Genomic DNA, 20,801 nt, shown 5'->3' with positions numbered 1-20,801 from the left:
AGGATCTGATGGTTCACTGTATCAAAGGCAGCAGACAGGTCTAGAAGGACAAGAGCAGAGGAGAGAGAGTTAGCTTTAGCAGTGCGGAGAGCCTCCGTGACACAGAGAAGAGCAGTCTCAGTTGAATGACCAGTCCTGAAACCTGACTGGTTTGGATCAAGAAGGTCATTCTGAGAGAGATAGCAAGAGAGTTGGCTAAAGACGGCACGCTCAATAGTTTTGGAAAGAAAAGAAAGAAGGGATACTGGTCTGTAGTTGTTGACATCAGTGGGATCGAGTGTTGGTTTTTTGAGAAGGGGTGCAACTCTCGCTCTCTTGAAGACGGAAGGGACATGGCCAGCGGTCAAGGATGAGTTGATCAGCGAGGTGAGGTAGGGGAGAAGGTCACCGGAGATGGTCTGGAGAAGAGAGGAGGGGATGGGGTCAAGCGGGCAGGTTGTTGGGCGGCCTGCAGTCACTAGTCGCAAGATTTTATCTGGAGAGAGAGGGGAGAAAGAAGTCAAAGCATAGGGTAGGGCAGTGTGAGCAGGACCAGCAGTGTCATTAGACTTAACAAACGAGGATCGGATGTCGTCAACCTTTTTTTTCAAAGTGGTTGACAAAGTCATCCACAGAGAGGGGGGGATTCAGCAGTGAGGAGAATGTGGCAAAGAGCTTCCTAGGGTTAGAGGCAGATGCTTGGAATTTAGAGTGGTAGAAAGTGGCCTTAGCAGCAGAAACAGATGAAGAAAATGTAGAGAGGAGGGAGTGAAAAGATGCCAGGTCGGCAGGGAGTCTAGTTTTCTTCCATTTCCGCTCAGCTGCCCGGAGCTCTGTTCTGTGAGCTCGCAATGAGTCATCAAGCCACAGAGCTGGGGGGAGGACCGAGCCGGCCGGGAGGATAGGGGACACAGGGAGTCAAAGGATGCAGAAAGGGAGGAGAGGAGGGTTGAGGAGGCAGAATCAGGAGATTGGAGGGAGAAGGATTGAGCAGAGGGAAGAGATGATAGGATGGAAGAGGAGAGAGTAGTGGGAGAGAGAGAGCGAAGGTTGCGGCGGCGCGTTACCATCTGTGTAGGGGCAGAGTGAATAGTGTTGGAGGAGAGCGAGAGAAAAAAGGATACAAAGTAGTGGTCGGAGACATGGAGGGGAGTTGCAGTGAGATTAGTAGAAGAGCAACATCTAGTAAAGATGAAGTCAAGCGTATTGCCTGCCTTGTGAGTGGGGGGGTGGTGAGAGGGTGAGGTCAAAAGAGGAGAGGAGTGGAAAGAAGGAGGCAGAGAGAAATGAGTCAAATGTAGACGTGGGGGAGGTTGAAATCCCCCAAAACTGTGAAGGGTGAGCCATCCTCAGGAAAGGAACTTATCAAGGCGTCAAGCTCATTGATGAACTCTCCAAGGGAACCTGGAGGGCGATAGATGACAAGGATATTAAGCTTAAATGGGCTAGTGACTGTGACAGCGTGGAATTCAAATGAGGAGATAGACAGATGGGTTAGGGGGAAAAATTGAGAATGACCACTTGGGAGAGATGAGGATTCCTGTGCCACCACCCCTCTGACCAGATGCTCTCGGGGTATGCGAGAACACATGGTCAGACGAGGAGAGGGCAGTAGGAGTAGCAGTGTTTTCAGTGGTAATCCATGTTTCCGTCAGTGCCAGGAAGTCGAGGGACTGGAGGGTGGCATAGGCTGGGATGAAGTCAGCCTTGTTGGCGGCAGAACGGCAGTTCCAGAGGCTGCCTGAGGTGTGTGGTGCGTGCAGGGACCACCAGGGTAGAGAGGCAGCAGCCACGCGGTGTGGGGCGTTTGTGTAGCCTGTGCGGAGAGGAGAGAACAGGGATAGGCAGAGGCATAGTTGACAGGCTGCAGCAGATGGCTACAATAATGCAGAGGAGATCGGGATGAAATGAACTAAACATCAGGGAAAGGAGAGAGCAGGCCTCCCTCTCCCAACTTCCACCTCAGAAACTATAATTGTTTCACTGAACCACCCGAGTAAAACTCTCCCAACTTCCACTTTAGAAATTAGAATTGTTGTAAACTACAGCAGACTGTTATCAGTAGCTATAATTAAGTACAGCAGCTACCAACCACCTAACGTTAATGCCTCGGATGAGGTTAGAAAAACAGCTGAATGGTAGCAGCTAGCTGGCTCAATCACAGGTACTCTTAACCATGAAATAACATTGGAAACAATTAACCATAGTTGCAAAGAGTTACCAGTAGCTACCCGCTAGCTAGCTAGCTAGCTTTGTTGGTCCAAGTAGTGGGTAGGCTAGCCTCGTGCTTCGCCGGAGTCCGCCGAATACAGTCCTTACCTACAATAATTACCTACAATAACCTTCAATAACTACCTGAGTAAGCTACCTATAATACCAAACTACAATACCTACCTACAATCTAAATACATGGTTTAAGCTTAACTCAACACCATATAAGAAGCCAAGCTTACCTTTCATAACGCAGCAACGATTAAACGTTGGGTAGCTAGCACAAAGATATTGTATTTAGCTACCACAGCCTGCTGGTAGTGTTGGCTGGCTAGCAATGGCTACTGTGTTGACTTTGTTTGAAAAACGGCGTCGCTGCGAACGAATGTAGCTGGCTAAAAGGATATTGTTTTTAGTTGCAACCGTTGCTATTAGCAACTCACCAGCTAATCCAGGAGGTGAGTTAGCTAGCTAGCTTAGTAATGAAGAGAGAGAGGTTGGACCAAGGGGTTTTCATAACCAAGTGATGAAGAGAGAGAGGTTGGACCAGGGGGTTTTCATAACCAAGTAATGAAGAGAGAGAGGTTGGACCAGGGGGGTTTCAGAACCAAGTAATGAAGAGAGAGAGGTTGGACCAGGGGGTTTTCATAACCAAGTAATGAAGAGAGAGAGGTTGGACCAGGGGGTTTTCAGAACCAAGTAATGAAGAGAGAGAGGTTGGACCAGGGGGTTTTCATAACCAAGTAATGAAGAGAGAGAGGTTGGACCAGGGGTTTTTCAGAACCAAGTAATGAAGAGAGAGAGGTTGGACCAGGGGGTTTTCATAACCAAGTAATGAAGAGAGAGAGGTTGGACCAGGGGTTTTTCAGAACCAAGTAATGAAGAGAGAGAGGTTGGACCAGGGGGTTTTTCATAACCAAGTAATGAAGAGAGAGAGGTTGGACCAGGGGGTTTTCATAACCAAGTAATGAAGAGAGAGAGGTTGGACCAGGGGTTTTCATAACCAAGTAATGAAGAGAGAGAGGTTGGACCAGGGGGTTTTCAGAACCAAGTAATGAAGAGAGAGAGGTTGGACCAGGGGTTTTTCATAACCAAGTAATGAAGAGAGAGAGGTTGGACCAGGGGGTTTTCAGAACCAAGTAATGAAGAGAGAGAGGTTGGACCAGGGGGTTTTCAGAACCAAGTAATGAAGAGAGAGAGGTTGGACCAGGGGGTTTTCATAACCAAGCAATGAAGAGAGAGAGGTTGGACCAGGGTTTTTTCAGAACCAAGTAATGAAGAGAGAGAGGTTGGACCAGGGGGTTTTCATAACCAAGTAATGAAGAGAGAGAGGTTGGACCAGGGGTTTTTCAGAACCAAGTAATGAAGAGAGAGAGGTTGGACCAGGGGGTTTTCATAACCAAGTAATGAAGAGAGAGAGGTTGGACCAGGGGGTTTTCATAACCAAGTAATGAAGAGAGAGAGGTTGGACCAGGGGGTTTTCATAACCAAGTAATGAAGAGAGAGAGGTTGGACCAGGGGGTTTTCATAACCAAGTAATGAAGAGAGAGAGGTTGGACCAGGGGTTTTCATAACCAAGTAATGAAGAGAGAGGGTTGGACCAGGGGGTTTTCAGAACCAAGTGACCTGATCAGGAATGTATTGTTTTGTTCTCCCCCCCCTCTCTCTCTCTCTCCACTCTTTTCCCTCCCTTGCTCCCTCCAGATAAATTAGCCCAATGGGTACGGTAACACCCCCCTCCACGTGGCATGCTACAACGGGCATGATGTGGTGGTGAATGAGCTGATCGAGTGTGGCGCCAACGTGAACCAGGTGTACGAGAAGGGTTTCGCCCCACTCCACTTCACGGCCGCCTCGCGCCATGGGGCGCTCTGCCTGGAGCTGCTGGTGGGCAACGGGGCCCTCGTCAACATCAAGGTGAGGAGACCGGATGACCAACACTGTGTCTGAACTAAATAACACCCTATTCCCTATGTAGTGCACTACTTTTGACCAGGGGCCCATAGAGCAAGGAGCCGTGATGACACTGCCTGTGTCCCAAATGGCACCCTGTTCCCTTTATAAGTACACTACTTTGGTTCAAAAAGTAGTGTACTTATAAATAGGGTGCCATTTGGGACGCACACACTGACGCAGCACATGGCTTAGTATTTGGCCCTGGTCTACATTCAAATACCAATGGAATAGGCCTAACAATGCAAACTAAATGCCATCAAGCGCTCCTCCAATACGTGTTTGATTTTGCCTGTGGTCAGCAGCACAGACTGCCGTGTGAACCATCTTTGTCTTTCTATCTGCAGAGTAAAGATGGAAAGACCCCCCCTCCACATGACGGCCATCCACGGACGCTTCTCCAGATCTCAAGCCATCATCCAGAATGGTGAGTCGCTGTGAATGCTCTCAACTGAATATATATGAACCAGTAGGCTCTTCAGCATTGTCTTTTGTCTTCAAACCATGATTCACTGGCACAGAGCAATGTTACTTGCAATGTGGTTGAACATGAAGCTTCATGAGGCCTCTAGGGTCAAGTGGTTGACGTGTGTGTGTGTCTGTGTGTGTGTATGTGTGTGTGTCTGTGTGTGTCTGTGTGTGTCTGTGTGTGTGTGTGTGTGTGTGTTCTGTAGGTGCTGAGATCGACTGTGAAGAAAAGAATGGAAACACACCTCTGCACATCTCTGCTCGCTACGGCCATGAGTTACTCATCAATACACTCATCACGAACGGAGCTGACACAGCCAAGTGAGAACACACACAGTTTCCAGCAAAAATGCAACATGCATCTGCAATTCTGTCATTGACCGAATTCCCGCTTGGAGACTATGCTCAACACATTGTGGTGTGTGGGGGGTTGATAGACAGGGCATTGCAGCATGCTGATGTGTTGATCTGCTGTGGGGTTTAATGAGGACTGTGATGTGGTGCTGTTTCCAATCTTAGCTGAATCAACTGTAAGTCGCTCTGGATAAGAGTGTCTGCTTAAAGTCTAAAATGTAAAAATGTGTTGCAGGCGAGGCGTCCATGGGATGTTCCGCCTCCACCTGTCTGCTCTCAGTGGGTTCTCTGACTGCTGTCGGAAGCTCCTCTCATCAGGCTTTGATATAGACACCCCTGACGACTTTGGAAGGACCTGTTTACATGCTGCAGCAGCTGTTGGGTGAGTGGACTGGTCCAGGCTTTACACCAAGGAATATTTAGTTCATGAACTGGAAAGCCACCAGAAAGAACAAACACATATTCACACTCTTACATTTCACATTGTTTAGCAGTATAAAAAAATCGTATAGATCATTAGTGCAGTATAATTTCTGTATAATGTGGTTCCATGCCATGGTGGTATTGACTTGCGCTCTGGTCTAAATTGTCTTTATATCTTCTTGAAAGAGAAGAGAAACCTGCAAACTGCTCTTGCTAGTATCACTTTTTATTATTGCTTTTATTAGCATTATAAAAACAGTGATACTAGCAAGAGCAGTGTACGGGTTTCTCTTTTCTTTAAGGTTCTCATTGTTACCATCCACCTGATAGCTCAGATGTGAAAGGGCCTTTCTGAACTTGATATCTTGTTACCATCCACCTGATAGCTCAGATGTACGAGAGCCTTTCTGAACTTGATATCTTGTTACCATCCACCTGATAGCTCAGATGTACGAGAGCCTTTCTGAACTTGATATCTTGTTACCATTCACCTGATAGCTCAGATGTACGAGGGCCTTTCTGAACTTGATATCTTGTTACCAGGAACCTGGACTGTCTGAATCTGCTGCTCAACACAGGGGCAGACTTCAACAGAAAGGACAGCTTCGGAAGGTCTGTCTGTGGCATCAAATAACTTTCATATGTGATCTTTATGATAATGGGGAATATAGTATAGGGGCATATAGGAATTATTATGGGAAATATTGGGCGGCAGGTAGCCTAGCGGTTAAGAGCGTTGGGTCAGTAACCGAAAGGTTGCTGGTTCAAATCCCCTAGCTGACTAGGTGAAAAATGTGTCTATGTGCACTGCAGCAAGGCACTTAACCCTAATTGCTCCTGTAAGTCGCACTGGATAAGAGTGTCTGCTAAATGACGTAAATGTAAATGTTTTACAGCTCCAATAAGTTGTTGATGTTGAATGGTTTCTGTGCGTTCTTCTAGGAGTCCTCTGCATTATGCGGCAGCCAATTGTAACTACCAGTGTCTGTTTGCCTTGGTGGGGTCTGGGGCCAGTGTGAACGATCTGGATAAAAGGGGTTGCACCCCGCTCCACTACGCTGCTGCCTCCGACACAGACGGAAAGTACGTCTCACACCTCTCTTACTGTTGTGTGTGTTGTGGTGCCATGACCTTTCACATTTCACTGTAGTCTGGAGAGTATGTTGTGGTGCCATGACCTTTCACATTTCACTGTAGTCTGGAGAGTATGTTGTGGTGCCATGACCTTTCACATTTCACTGTAGTCTGGAGAGTATGTTGTGGTGCCATGACCTTTCACATTTCACTGTAGTCTGGAGAGTATGTTGTGGTGCCATGACCTTTCACATTTCACTGTAGTCTGGAGAGTATGTTGTGGTGCCATGACCTTTCACATTTCACTGTAGTCTGGAGAGTATGTTGTGGTGCCATGACCTTTCACATTTCACTGTAGTCTGGAGAGTATGTTGTGGTGCCATGACCTTTCACATTTCACTGTAGTCTGGAGAGTATGTTGTGGTGCCATGACCTTTCACATTTCACTGTAGTCTGGAGAGTATGTTGTGGTGCCATGACCTTTCACATTTCACTGTAGTCTAGAGTATGTTGTTGGCCGTGTTTGAATACATACTAGTGTTAAATCTGCAGTGTGAAAGCTTGGCCACGTCTCCTTTGGGAAAGTGTCTCTGCTTGCTTATCTGTCTGTCTTGATGTTGGTATAATGATTAGTGAACTCTTGACCTCTGACCTCTAGGTGTCTGGAATATTTGCTGCGAAACGACGCTAACCCAGGGATCAGGGACAATCAGGGCTACAACGCAGTCCATTACGCGTCTGCGTACGGACACCGCCTCTGTCTGGAGCTGGTGAGTCAGAACCACAGGGGACTAGACGCCCTGCATTCACAGACCATTTTGTCTGCGTCCCAAATGGATGTAGGGCCCATAGGGCTCTGGTCAAAAGTAATGCACTATATAGGGAATAGGGTGCCATTTGGGACAGACGTTGATATTCAGTAGGTTTTAAGGTGTGGTTGCATGTTTGTCGTGGCCGCATCGTCACTCTTGATGTTCTTTTTCCAGATTGCAAGTGAAACACCTTTAGATGTGGTAAGTACCAGTTGGTTACTTTTCCTCACACTAGCTTGTTTAAGATACGAATGCAACACCCCAGTATGTCTGCAGGGGCTGGTCACTGAGATTTACAACATGAAACATGCTACTAGACTAACCTTCAAAGTAAATATGTTACAAGTCTAAACTGGCCCGTCCTTGTCTTTCCCCAGCTAATGGAAACCTCAGGGACAGACATCCTGAACGACTCTGATGTCAGAGCTCCCATCAGCCCCCTACACTTAGCTGTGAGTAAAGCCTACCTGCTCCTGTAGGGGTCTCGCCACATGACAAATGGCACCCTATTCCCTATTTAGTGCACTACTTTTGACCAGAACCTTATGGGCCCAGATCAAAAGTACTGCACTACATGGGAAATAGGGTGCTATCTGGGATGCAGGCATGGTGTTGTTTTTCCACGAAAAGTTGATTGTCCAGACACTCACACACCATGTTCCTATCTGTTCCTGATTAGTGTAAAATACATGCATATTTTGACACGGTGATGATGAGGATGATTTCCTTATTTTGCCATTTGAGTTAATCAACCTCCAACAGAGGAGTAGTAGTGTGTTTGTTTCTAAATCTCACGCTTGGCAGGGACCTTCGATGTTGATGCTGGGCGGGAGAAAAAATGGGCACCCGATTTGAGAGACACTGGTCTACTTTAGAGGTCTAGGACTGTTTCTGTTCAGGCATACCACTGGTCTACTATAGGACATTGATTATATTAAGAGTGTATATCTGTTCAGGCATACCACTGGTCTACTATAGGACATTGATTATATTAGGAGTGTATTTCTGTTCAGGCGCACCACTGGTCTACTATAGGACATTGATTATATTAGGAGTGTATATCTGTTCTGGCATACCACTGGTCTACTATAGGACATTGATTATATTAGGAGTGTATATCTGTTCTGGCATACCACTGGTCTACTATAGGACATTGATTATATTAGGAGTGTATATCTGTTCAGGCGCACCACTGGTCTACTATAGGACATTGATTATATTAGGAGTGTATTTCTGTTCAGGCGCACCACTGGTCTACTATAGGACATTGATTATATTAGGAGTGTATATCTGTTCTGGCATACCACTGGTCTACTATAGGACATTGATTATATTAGGAGTGTATATCTGTTCTGGCATACCACTGGTCTACTATAGGACATTGATTATATTAGGAGTGTATATCTGTTCTGGCATACCACTGGTCTACTATAGGACATTGATTATATTAGGAGTGTATATCTGTTCTGGCATACCACTGGTCTACTATAGGACATTGATTATATTAGAGTGTATATCTGTTCTGGCATACCACTGGTCTACTATAGGACATTGATTATATTAGGAGTGTATATCTGTTCTGGCATACCACTGGTCTACTATAGGACATTGATTATATTAGGAGTGTATATCTGTTCTGGCATACCACTGGTCTACTATAGGACATTGATTATATTAGGAGTGTATATCTGTTCTGGCATACCACTGGTCTACTATAGGACATTGATTATATTAGGAGTGTATATCTGTTCTGGCATACCACTGGTCTACTATAGGACATTGATTATATTAGGAGTGTATATCTGTTCAGGCATACCACTGGTCTACTATAGGACATTGATTATATTAGGAGTGTATATCTGTTCAGGCATACCACTGGTCTACTATAGGACATTGATTATATTAGGAGTGTATATCTGTTCAGGCATACCACTGGACTTTGCTTCAGACTGTGTGTTTGTTTCCATTCAGGCGTACCACGGCCACCACCATGCTATGGAGGTCCTGGTTCAGTCTCTGCTGGATCTAGACGTGAGGAACAGCCAGGGGCGCACCCCTCTGGACCTGAATGCCTTTAAAGGCCATGTGGAGTGTGTTGACGTCCTCATCAACCAGGGAGCCTCCATCCTGGTTAAAGACTTCACCCTGAAGAGGACCCCCATCCACGCTGCAGGTACGCATAGGATATCACGTAAGACCTAGAGATTCTGTAATTCAAAAGTTTTCCTTACCAAGATGGACATTTGTTTGGTCATGTTGCTAGGACGCCAATGTCCACTCTAGGGATATTATATAGCATAGTGTGAAAATGCCCACTACACACTGATCTAAGGTCATTTTTTGTCATTATTGCTGAGGATCTGGGGAGGGTAAGCTGATCCTAGATCAGTGCACAGGGGACTTCTATCCAGAGCCAGGTACACAGCTAGCAGTTGACAGGCTTCGAGGGCCTCAGCCCCAAAATGTTTTATTATCTGCTGTGTTAACATCATGAGGATGTCATCTACCAATACCACTGTTCTAGAAATCTGTCTGTTCATGTGAAGGTAATAGTCGTCCAGCAATCAGCTCATATCCTCTCTGTTTAGCCTCCTCTAGCTACCAACGGTCAATCATCTCACATTCTTATATCCTCTCTGTTTAGCCTCCTCTAGCTACCAACGGTCACTCTCCTCTTCCTCTCTGTTTATCCTCCTCTAGCTACCAACGGTCATTCGGAGTGTTTGCGTTTGCTGATTGGAAATGCTGACCTCCAGAGTGCAGTGGACGTTCAAGACGGGAATGGACAGTAAGTCAATTGGGTTTTGGATACAATTCCTGAAATAAAGAGATTTTGACACTAGGTCTACGTCCCAAATGGCACCCTATGCCCTACTTGGTGCACTACTTTAAACCAGAACCCTATGGGCTCGGGTCAAAAGTAGTGTACCATATAGGGAATAGGTTGCCATTTGGGACTCAGCCTGGTTATTACCAGTTTGTAATATGACCTTGTTGTCTTGTGTATCAGAACCCCTCTGATGCTGTCGGTGCTGAGCGGACACACAGACTGTGTGTACTCACTGCTCAACAAGGGAGCCAGCGTAGAAGCCAAAGACAAGTGGGGCAGAACAGCGCTACACAGAGGGGTGAGGAGGAGAGCTGGCTGTATACGCTCACACACAGAAAGAGACGGGGAGGCTCAAATATACATATTATCTTCAGAAAAGTAGTTGTCCATGGGTAGTGGTGTATTCATCCCTGTAGGGGGACCTGCCTCCAGACATCATTTGTAATAATTGATGATTCATTATTATATCATTGATTATTAGTTATTCAAATCCATTCTTGTCTCCCCGCCCTTCCTCCCAGGCGTTGACGGGTCATGAGGAGTGTGTGGAGGCCCTGCTGCAGCACAGCGCCAGCTTCCTGGTTCGGGACTGTAAGGGGCGGACCCCTGTCCACCTGGCGGCGGCATCCAGACACATCGGGGTGCTGGGGGGGCTCCTACACGCCGCCCAGTCAGTGGAGACCCTCCCCGTCATCACAGACAACCAGGGCTACACGCCACTACACTGGGCCTGCTACAACGGTACGTACTGGACTAACGGAACACTAGATCTTTTCTGATTTTCTCTCTTCAGCACCGTAAACATGTCCCTGAATTAGGCAGGCCATACAACTAGGGGTGTAACGATTCGATTTGTATCACGATTCGTGGTTGTCGATACGATTCAAGGACGATATTGGTTCATTTAGAACGATACGATCCGAAACGATTCAGTGACTTGAAATCGATTCAGTAACCTTTTAGCCAAAAATTCAACCAGTGTGACTGAAATAAATACCTGGATACTGGACAGTGCAGGTGAAGTTTCCTAGATTCCTGTTCCTTGTAAGGACCGCAATGGTGGCTTGATAATTTCTCGCTCGTCGGCTTCTCCTCTGTCGTCCGCCATGCTATGTTTTGTTGTCTTTGCGCCTTTGCGCTGCTGCTGGCGTGGGGCGATGACGTCACGGATAGGCAGACTGAATCGAGTAATGTTTAAAGCCTTTATCATTAAAAGTGCTAAGAAAAAACATCCATATAAAGTCTGACGTGCTTAAATCCAATGGGTTATTTCCTAGTATCGATACAATCGATTTATTACATTTTAAAACGATGTTAGAGTGATATATGTTGTCCAAAAGGCCAACTCGCCGAGCACAGATCGATGTAGTTGGATCATAGGAATATAAATCGATACATCGATGTAGTAGATGGATCGTTACACCCCTACATACAACGGTACGTACTGACTAACTGGACTGTAGCTCTGTTCTCTCCTCCATGAAGTGTACACTCATTCACTCCCTCTTGTGGCTTGAAAAGCATTCGATTGGTGTGGACGGAGCCATGTGGGGGAATGAACAAGACTACAACAGAATTAGGGGTTATGACTCTCAGTGGAGGACCTTACACTGAAACAGGACTTTGTCAGGGATTGACATAGCATATGTTGTAGCTAAAACATATTTTGTGACTTCACCATTGTCAGATGTGTAGCTTTCTCTGAGAGTATTGTTGTGGTCTGCAGCGACGTCATCTTTTTCCGGTATGAATCAATCTTCCACTAGGCCATGACACGTGTGTAGAGGTGCTGCTGGAACAGGAGGTTTTCCACAAGACCGAGGGCAACTCGTTCAGCCCCCTCCACTGAGCTGTGATCAATGACAACGAGGGGGCTGCAGAGATGCTGATTGACACTCTGGGGCGGCCATTGTCAACGCCACTGACACCAAGAACCGGTAACTACAGCACATGACAAAGTCCTTTTCTTCTGGAGAATAATGTTGTCTTGGGAATAAAATGACCTCTGGGGTTGGATGAGAGATTGTAGATTACTTTTAATACATCTATTAGTGATTTTATATTTCTATGGTATAAACAGGGTTAATTGAACAAACTTGTTTACAACAGTCCTACATGATATCGGTGAAATAAGTTTCCTCTCTCTCCAGGACCCCCTGCATGCGGCGGCTTTCACGGACCACGTGGAGTGTCTTCAGCTGCTGCTAGGCCACAACGCCCAGGTCAACTCCCCCGATGCCTCCGGGAAGACCTCCCTCATGATGGCTGCTGAGAACGGACAAACCAACGCTGTCGGTACGCAGCCCCCCTCTCCTCCGCTTTGCCTCGCCCAGCCGGCTTAAGTTCAACATGTCTGTTTTACGGATACAGGTATCCTGTTTCTCTCCTTCTGCCCTAATCACAGGTGTCCTGTATGTTCCTGATTGGTGGTCGTTGAGGTGTCTGCTGATTGGACCAATCAGTGAACATTCCTGTGAATAGCACCACCTGTTACTCGTTTGTTCAATCACACAGCCCATTGTATAAAAAACCAGTCTTGTGTTTGTTGAGAGAGAGAGACTTTTTCCATATGTGAGTATGGACACGGTGGTGTCCTGTGTGTTGTGTACTCACTACGTTGTTGGTTACCCTATTGGTACTTTATTAGAATCTATTTCTTTACCTGAGTGTGGATACTGTTGTATCCTGTGTGGTGTGTACTTATATAATTGCTGATTACCCTGTTTAGTAGCTTTGTGTGTTTCTGGGAAAAGGGGAGTTCAAGCTAGTTGCCCTTGGGCGTACATTACCCGTAGGAAGAAATCTGTCTATAAACACCAGTTAGACCTGAGCGGACCACCCACTGTATTTTGTATGGTAGCAGTAGCTCTAGCGGTTCTTGGAGGCAGGCAAGATCAGTTTAGGGGGTTTTACACTATTGTTTCATTTCTTGGGTCCTGCTCAGCCCTTTTTCCCAAACCCATACCGTGTGTTCAGAAATAAACACTTTAGGTTTGACGGTAGTTCATGGTTGTTGTGTCATTTTTGTTCTCACTGTTCCCTGCCACACTTATAATTTACATGAATTTATGTTACGGGTCTCATGTCCATCCACCCTAGATGTTTAGAGCCACGGGGTTCGTAACATAAAGTGGGGGCTCATCCGGGATCCTATCTATCCCATGCTACTCATGTAAATTAGTCAGTGTCTGGTTCAGTGTTGAGCTTGGCAGCTGTAACTACTTGTTTTTTTTGTGTGTTCAGTAGTCGACGGCTCGTGTTGCTAGTAGGATGGCTACTTTTGAGTTGGAGGCATTTTTGGAAAACCCTACGTGGGAGGTTTTTGATAATTGCCGTAGGAGTGGATCTACAGGCTTTGGCTGACCACTTTTCTGTACCCATACCGAGGGGTTTAGTGAAAGCAGAAGTTAGGGAAGTAGTGCTAGCGATATTGTTAAACGAGCGAGTGCTTGAGTTACCGCCGCCTGAGTCTGCTGCTCCTGTAGGGGATGTGGTTGCCTGTTCCTGTAAGCCCATCAGTGTCTGAGGACGAGGCTAAGGCTCCAGCCACATTGCCCGTTATGACCCACTCTCCCCACTGACTGACAGTGATGCCAGGATCGATGTCCGCTCGACACGGCTCCAAATGGAGGCGGAAGAGCGGGCACAAATCAGGCAAGACAAGCTGGAGATGCGTAAGCTAGAGGCAGAACAGGAGACGCGTAAGCTAGAGGCAGAACAGGAGACGCGTAAGCTAGAGGTAGAACTGGAGACGCGTAGGCTTGATCAAGAACTGGAGACGCGTGCAGGCTTGATCAAGAACTGAGACGCGTAAGATGGAACTGGAGGTGCGTAAAATGGAACTGGAGGCAGAAACAGCGAGGTTAGTCGCTGCTCATACTATGCCTGCTAGTGAGCCATCCTCACCAGCTGTGTCGGCTGCTACGTTTGATATTAGTAGGCAGATCACCTTGGTACCTGTGTTCAGGGAGTCAGAGGTTGATTCCTATTTCAGTGTGTTTGAACGTATAGCGGTAGCACTGAAACAAGCGGTATGGTGCCTATTACTTCAGTGTAAACTAACAGGTAAAGCCCAAGAGGTTCTGGCAGCGCTACCTCTTGAAGACAGTTTGAATTATGAAGTGGTCAAAGCTACTGTTCTTCGTGCCTATGAGCTTGTTCCTGAGGCATATCGACAGAGATTTAGGTCTCATAAAAAGTCTCCTACTCAGACTTATGTGGAGTTTGCTAGAGACAAAGGAAATCTGTTTGACAAATGGCACAGTGCTAGTAAAGTAACTGATTTTAACTCTCTACGGGAGTTAATCTTGTTAGAAGAGTTTAAAAAATTGCTTACCGGAACGCATTGTAGTTTATCTGAACGAACAGAAAGTATCCTCACTGTCGGAAGCGTCTGTTTTGGCAGACGAGTTTGTGTTGACGACATAAGAGCGTGTTTTCGGCTACGGAGAGCAGGGCTGCGGAGTTGCTAACTTTTTAGTCCTAGTCGACCAGCAGTACATCCAGCACGCCCAAAAGATGTGCGTCACTGTTTCTATTGTCATAAGGTGGGACATATGGTTAATGATTGCTTTCTGCTAAAACGCAAACCGGGGATGCCTCGGCACGCCAGGCCGCCAACGGGTGTTGGGCTGATTCGTGACGGTTGTAAGGCCGAATCAAGACAGAGGCCTCATAGTGAATGTGGTTTGAAAGGCCCTGTCCCAGATCACAGTTATGAACCGTTCATTTTGAGGGGTTTGTTTCTATATCAGATGACGAAGCGTCCCAGCGTCCAGTTAGAATCCTCAGAGATACTGGTGCGGGCAGTCGTTCATACTCGTGATGTGTTGCCCTTGTCCAGTAATACATATTGTGGTTCCAGTGTGTTAGTACAAGGAATTGAAATGGGTTTCGTCCCAGTGCCATTGCACTTTGTGAACGACACTCTGAGTTAGTCAGTGGATTGTTCAGAGTTGGCGTACGTCCTATGTTGCCAGTAAAAGGTGTGACATTTATAATGGGCAACGATATTGCCGGAGCAAAGGTAATACCCATATTGGAGGTATTGGATAAAAGTGACCAGTCTCTCTCCGAGGAGCTGGCACAGGGTTATCCAGATGTGTTCCCCGCTTGTGCTGTCACACGTGCTCAAGCACGACAAGTGGGTGAAGTGATAGATTTGTCAGACACGATTCTATTCAGAGGTGTGACCCAGAGGATAGTTCGGGTGCTACGCCTCTGGTAAGCTGGTGCAGTCTGGACCAACAGTCCAGAGAAAGGAAGAAGGATGTGGAACTTGTTGCTGAGGCAAGGCAAAGTTACCAGTTACGCGCGAGCAGCTGATCGCTAACCAACAGGTTGACATTAGCCTGGCTAAATGTTTTTCTAGTGTTGTCTCAGAGGACGAGCTAAAGAAGGAAAAAACTTGGCATACTTCATTAGTAATCTCCTCATGCGTAAATGGACATCCCATGTTGACCCGAAGGAGATTGGAATGCTGTTTACCAAATAGTGATTCCTACAGCCTTTCGACAAAATGTTTTATCCCTCTGGGCTCATGATCACCAGTGGTCCGGACATCTGGGAGTCACCAAGCCGTATGATCGAGTTTTTGCGACATTTCTTTTGGCCTGGCTTAAAGCAAGATGTGGCTCAGTTCTGTCGGACTTGCCACACCTGTGTCAAGTAGTTGGGAAACCGAACCAGTTCTTCCCAGCGCCTCTGTGTCCCATACCGGCCACTTACGGTGAACCATTCGAACATGTGATGGTTGATTGTGTTGGACCATTACCAAAAACAAAATCTGGTAACCAGTTTATGTGCACAATTGTGTGTGGCCACCAGGTACCCAGAGGCCATTCCTCTCTTGAAGGATTACTGCTCCAGTGGTGAAAAGCGTTGATCAAATTTCTTTCTTCTCAACTTTTTTGGATTACCTAAGGTGATACAAACTGATCAGGATACGAATTTCCTTTCTACACTTTTCAAACAAGTGTTAAAATCCTTGTCAGTTACACGACCGTGTGTCAAGCGCATATCACCCAGAGTCTCAGGGTGCGCTGGAAGCGTTGTCAGACACTGAAGTCTATGCTCCGTAGAATATTGCATGGAATCAAAGGATTGGGATGAGGGAGTTCCTCTAGTGTTGTTTCGTGTCCGTGAGACAGTACAGGAATAACGTCCCCAGGGTTCAGCCCAGCTGAACTGGTGTTTGGACACACCATGAGAGGACCTATGAAAGTCCTTAAGGATCAGTTTCTTGTCAACCAAGATTTGTGTGTGAAAGAAAATGTGTTGGACTACGTTGAAGGTCGCTGGTTTTGAGCGCCCAACATGCTGCCTGTGCTCTAGCAAAGGAAGCGCTGTCTTCCTCACAGAAACGGATGAAAAGACATTTCTCGACACACAGGCTGTTTCCCGTTCACTGCAGCCAGGTGACCGAAGTTCTTGTGTTGTTGCCTGTGCCAGGAGCGTCATTGTCAGACGTTTCTCTGGTCCTTATGTCATTGAAAAGAAAATTAACTGAATGTTATGTGATACGACTCCTGATAAAGTCTCTTCAATCTCGTGTGTGCCACGTTAACATGTTGAAGCACATACCACACTCAGACCCGTCACTCAGGTAGACAGTCCAGAGAAACCGGCCTCTTGAGGTTGGCTGTCTCTGTTAAGCTGCTACGGCTTAGTGGGAGGTCATGTTAATGATGTGGACGGAGATGGTTTGGAGTTGCGCTATACTCAGCAGCAGTGTGCTAGATTGCCTAATTCAGAGATGCTGCTGTCTCTCCCGTCAAGCCTGATTCATTTAACGGACAGACAGTCAGATGATATTGTGAGACTATTACACAGCTTTCCATGTCCTTTTAATGATGTTCCTACATGCCACAAAATGTGTTAGAACATGACATTAATGTTGGAAACGCTGCACCTATCAAGCAACATCCAGTATCGCTTGGTCAACGTCGCTAAGAAAGATAATGAGGGTGAGGTCGGTTATTTGCTGGAGAATAACCTGGCTATGCCAAGTTCAAGTCCTTGGAGTTCTCCGGCCATTCTGGTTCCTAAACCTGATGGGACATCCAGATTATGACGGACTACGGATGAAGTCAATGCGGTCACAGTGCCCGACCGTTCCCGTTACCCAGACTGGATGACTGTATTGATACTGTTTGGTGCTGCTACTTGTGTGACCAAATTAGATCTTCTTAAAGTTGCTAGATGGCAGGTGCCGTTAACCCCACGTGCCTCCGACATCTCTGCATTTGTGACAGATCACTTCCCACCACAATATGCTGTCTGGCATTTTGGGATGCGGGAACGCACCAGCCACTTTCCAACGCCTGGTTAACACGTATTGGCTGGAGTTTCCTAATTCGTAGTGCTTTACCTTGATGATCCTGGTAATTTATTCAACTGAGTGGTCTGATCATGTTAACACTCTAAGGGTAGTGTGTGTGAACGTCTTAGCAACCGCTTCTCTAACCCTGAACAGCAAAGTGCGAGTTTGGGAAGGCCCTGTTACTTATCTTGGTAAACAGGTGGCCACCATGGTGAGGTGCGCCCTCTAGATGCCAAGGTCTCAGCCTACGCATTTCCCGCACCTACCACCAGAAGAGAGCTACGCCGTTTGGGATGGTTGGCGCAGCTACCGTCTAAGTTTCTGTAAAAATTTCTCTGCGGTAGTTTGCTCCATTAACGGATTTGCTCAGTCCGGGGCCCCGAGCCCAAAATGGTCTGAAGATTGTTGTACTGCTTTCAACACTGCTAAAAAAGCACTCTTGTGTAGTACTCCTGTTCTTGCTGCCCAGATTTTGAGCGGCCGTTTAAACTGGAGGTAGATGCAAGTGCCAGAGGTGCTGGTGCTGTTTCTACGGCAGCAAGACCACAGAGTGGAGTGGACCATCCTGTCTGTTATTTTTCACGGAAATTTAGCAAATGTCAGACAAACTATTCCACCATTGAACAAGAAGCTCTAGCTTTGTTGTTAGCTCTGCAGTACTTTGAAGTTTATGTTGGTTCCAGTGCATTACCAGTGGTAGTGTGTATACTGACCATGACCCCTTAGTTTTTCTCCACCGGATGTATAGCCAGAACCAACGCCTTATGCGTAGGCACTTGCTCGTGCAAAATTATAATTTGGAGATCCGCCACAAAAAGGGGTTAGATAATGTGATGCAGATGCTTTGTCTCGTGTTTGATGATCTAGGTTTTTTTTGTTATCCTGTGCAGGATGATTATTGAATTTTGGGTGTTGTGATAGTACGTGTGTCGCAAACCATTTTTGGTTTGCTCTTTTAAGGTTGGGAGGTTACGGATACAGGTATCCTGTGTTTTTGTGTGTTTCTCTCCTTCTGCCCTAATCACAGGTGTCCTGTATGTTCCTGATTGGTGGTCGTTGAGGTGTCTGCTGATTGGACCAATCAGTGAACATTCCTGTGAATAGCACCACCTGTTACTGTTTGTTCAATCACACAGCCCATTGTATAAAAACCAGTCTTGTGAAGTTTGTTGAGAGAGAGAGACTTTTTCCATATGTGAGTATGGGACACGGTGTGTGTCCTGTGTGTTGTGTACTCACTACGTTGTTGGTTGACCCTATTGGTACTTTATTAGAATCTATTTCTTTACCTGAGTGTGGATACTGTTGTATCCTGTGTGGTGTGTACTTATATAATTGCTGATTACCCTGTTTAGTAGCTTTGTGTGTTTCTGGGAAAAGGGAGTTCAAGCTAGTTGCCCTTGGGCGTACATTACCCGTAGGAAGAAATCTGTCTATAAACACCAGTTAGACCTGAGCGGACCACCCACTGTATTTTTTGTATGGTAGCAGTAGCCCAAGCGGTTCTTGAGGCAGGCAAGATCAGTTTAGGGGTTTTTACACTATTGTTTCATTTCTTGGGTCCTGCTCAGCCCTTTTTACCAAACCCATACCGTGTGTTCAGAAATAAACACTTTAGGTTTGATCGGTAGTTCATGGTTGTTGTGTCATTTTTGTTCTCACTGTTCCCTTGGCCACACTTATAATTTACATGAATTTATGTTACGGGTCTCATCGTCCATCCACCCTAGATGTTTAGAGCCACGGGTTTCGTAACACTGTTTTACATTTTAATAAGTCGCTTAATTTCCTAATTGAGTTTCTTTATGTTTTCTGTCTGTGTCAGAGCTGTTGGTGAGCAGTGCCAAAGCAGAGCTCACCCTGCAGGATGCTCAAGTCAAGAACACTGCTCTTCATCTGGCCTGCAGTAAGGTGAGCATCCCCACACTGAAGATGACGTTCATCTGAACAGTTGGCTCTCTCCCTGGTTGAAATTTTGGTCTGACATGTTTGACTCTGGTTTTTAAAGTGTAACGATCCCGGCAGTCTAGTCGGGTCCTGTCTGTGGACTAAGTTGTTATGTTCGTGATCTCCAGTTTCCCGAGGGTTCTGGAACGCTTCTCCGGGGAGCTCTCTTGATTTCCGGGACCTGCATCCCATCAGCAATCTGCGTACACCTGGTCCTGATCATCACCCTTTCTTAGGCTCTGGCCTAACATCCATTCCCTGCCGGATCGTTAGCTATGAACAGTAGGTTTACCAGAGTATCAGTTTAGAGCCTAGCGTTAGTTTTGTTGTTTTTGGAACCTTGTTGGTTTGAGCGCTTACTCACCTTGTTCCATCTGCAGTCACCCGTCCGGAACCTTTCTCATCCAACCTCTGCCTGGTGCAAGTCGGCGCCGCTTCCGACCCAGGATGGGACCAACCACTGCACCCCCCAACAACCCAATCAACGCCGCCCGCTCTGTTCCCTGGATTATTCAGCATCACTTTGGAACTTGTAACTAAACACTCTCCCGATTAATGTCTTGGTCTGCTTCTGGGTTCTGGCTATAGCAACTGTGACAGAATTATCCAATAGTAATGAACCCAGCGGACCTGGACTCTGTTCCTCCGCCATGCCATTACCCAGCAGAGAAGATGTTGGTCCATCATAGCACGGGCATTACAGCATTCGCGGCTGTCGTCACTGGAACCTTTCTACCGGTCTGACGGAGGTCCAGAACCAACGTGGGTGTCTGGGTGGAAGATCCATCACCGGTTTCACTCATCTCGCCTGCCGCTTCTGAAGCTGTGTCCTTCCGTGAGCCCAAGGTTCACACCGGAGAAATATGAGGGGGAGCTGAAAGATGCTGTCTCTTCCTTTATGCAGTGTGGATTAGTGTTCCGATCTACAGCCCTACTCTTATGTTGACAGACAAGGCTAGGATAGCCTTTGTGATTGAGTTGCTGCGTGGTCGAGCGCTGGAGTGGGTTCAGCCGCTTTGGGAACGACAGGATCCCTGCATGGTTTCATACTCAGGGGTTCACGGCCGAGATGAGGAAGCTTCCTCTGACCATTCCGTCTGAGGGAGGGACGCAGCTAGGCGCCTGTTTTCGCTTCGCCAAGGAACTTCGAAAGGGGCTTCGACTTCTCGATCGAGTTCAAGACGTTGGCTGTGGAGAGTGGGTGGAATGAGGAGGTGGCCTCTGCAAGCTGCCTTTACCAGGGTCTGTCGGAGCAGCCCAAGGATGAGTTGATCTCCTATCCTGGAGTCTAGTGGACCTGGACAGCTTGGTAGCCTTGTCTATTCGGTGATAATCGAGTCCGAGAGCGAAGGAGGGAGAAGCAATGGGCTCCGTCCAACCGATCAGCTTCAGTCTTTAGCTCGGGACGCCAACCGCGCGGCTCAAGGCA

General features: G+C 46.8%; 1 long non-coding RNA gene and 1 pseudogene across 1 annotated transcript; both read left to right on the top strand.

Moving 5' to 3' along the window:
- The first annotated feature begins 3,903 nt into the window (after positions 1-3,903).
- Positions 3,904-12,005, top strand: LOC123481314 (annotated as a pseudogene).
- A 2-nt stretch (positions 12,006-12,007) lies between these two features.
- Positions 12,008-19,302, top strand: LOC123490528. Its single transcript, XR_006660976.1, has 3 exons — positions 12,008-12,041; positions 12,255-12,399; positions 19,251-19,302. It is a non-coding gene; the product is annotated as an uncharacterized LOC123490528 (long non-coding RNA).
- The last annotated feature ends 1,499 nt before the right edge of the window (positions 19,303-20,801 follow it).

This window comes from Coregonus clupeaformis, unplaced genomic scaffold, assembly GCF_020615455.1.
Source record: "Coregonus clupeaformis isolate EN_2021a unplaced genomic scaffold, ASM2061545v1 scaf4094, whole genome shotgun sequence".
Lineage (NCBI taxonomy): Eukaryota > Metazoa > Chordata > Actinopteri > Salmoniformes > Salmonidae > Coregonus > Coregonus clupeaformis.
Note: the sequence above shows the minus strand (reverse complement) of the source record. Positions and strands in the feature narration are given on the sequence as shown.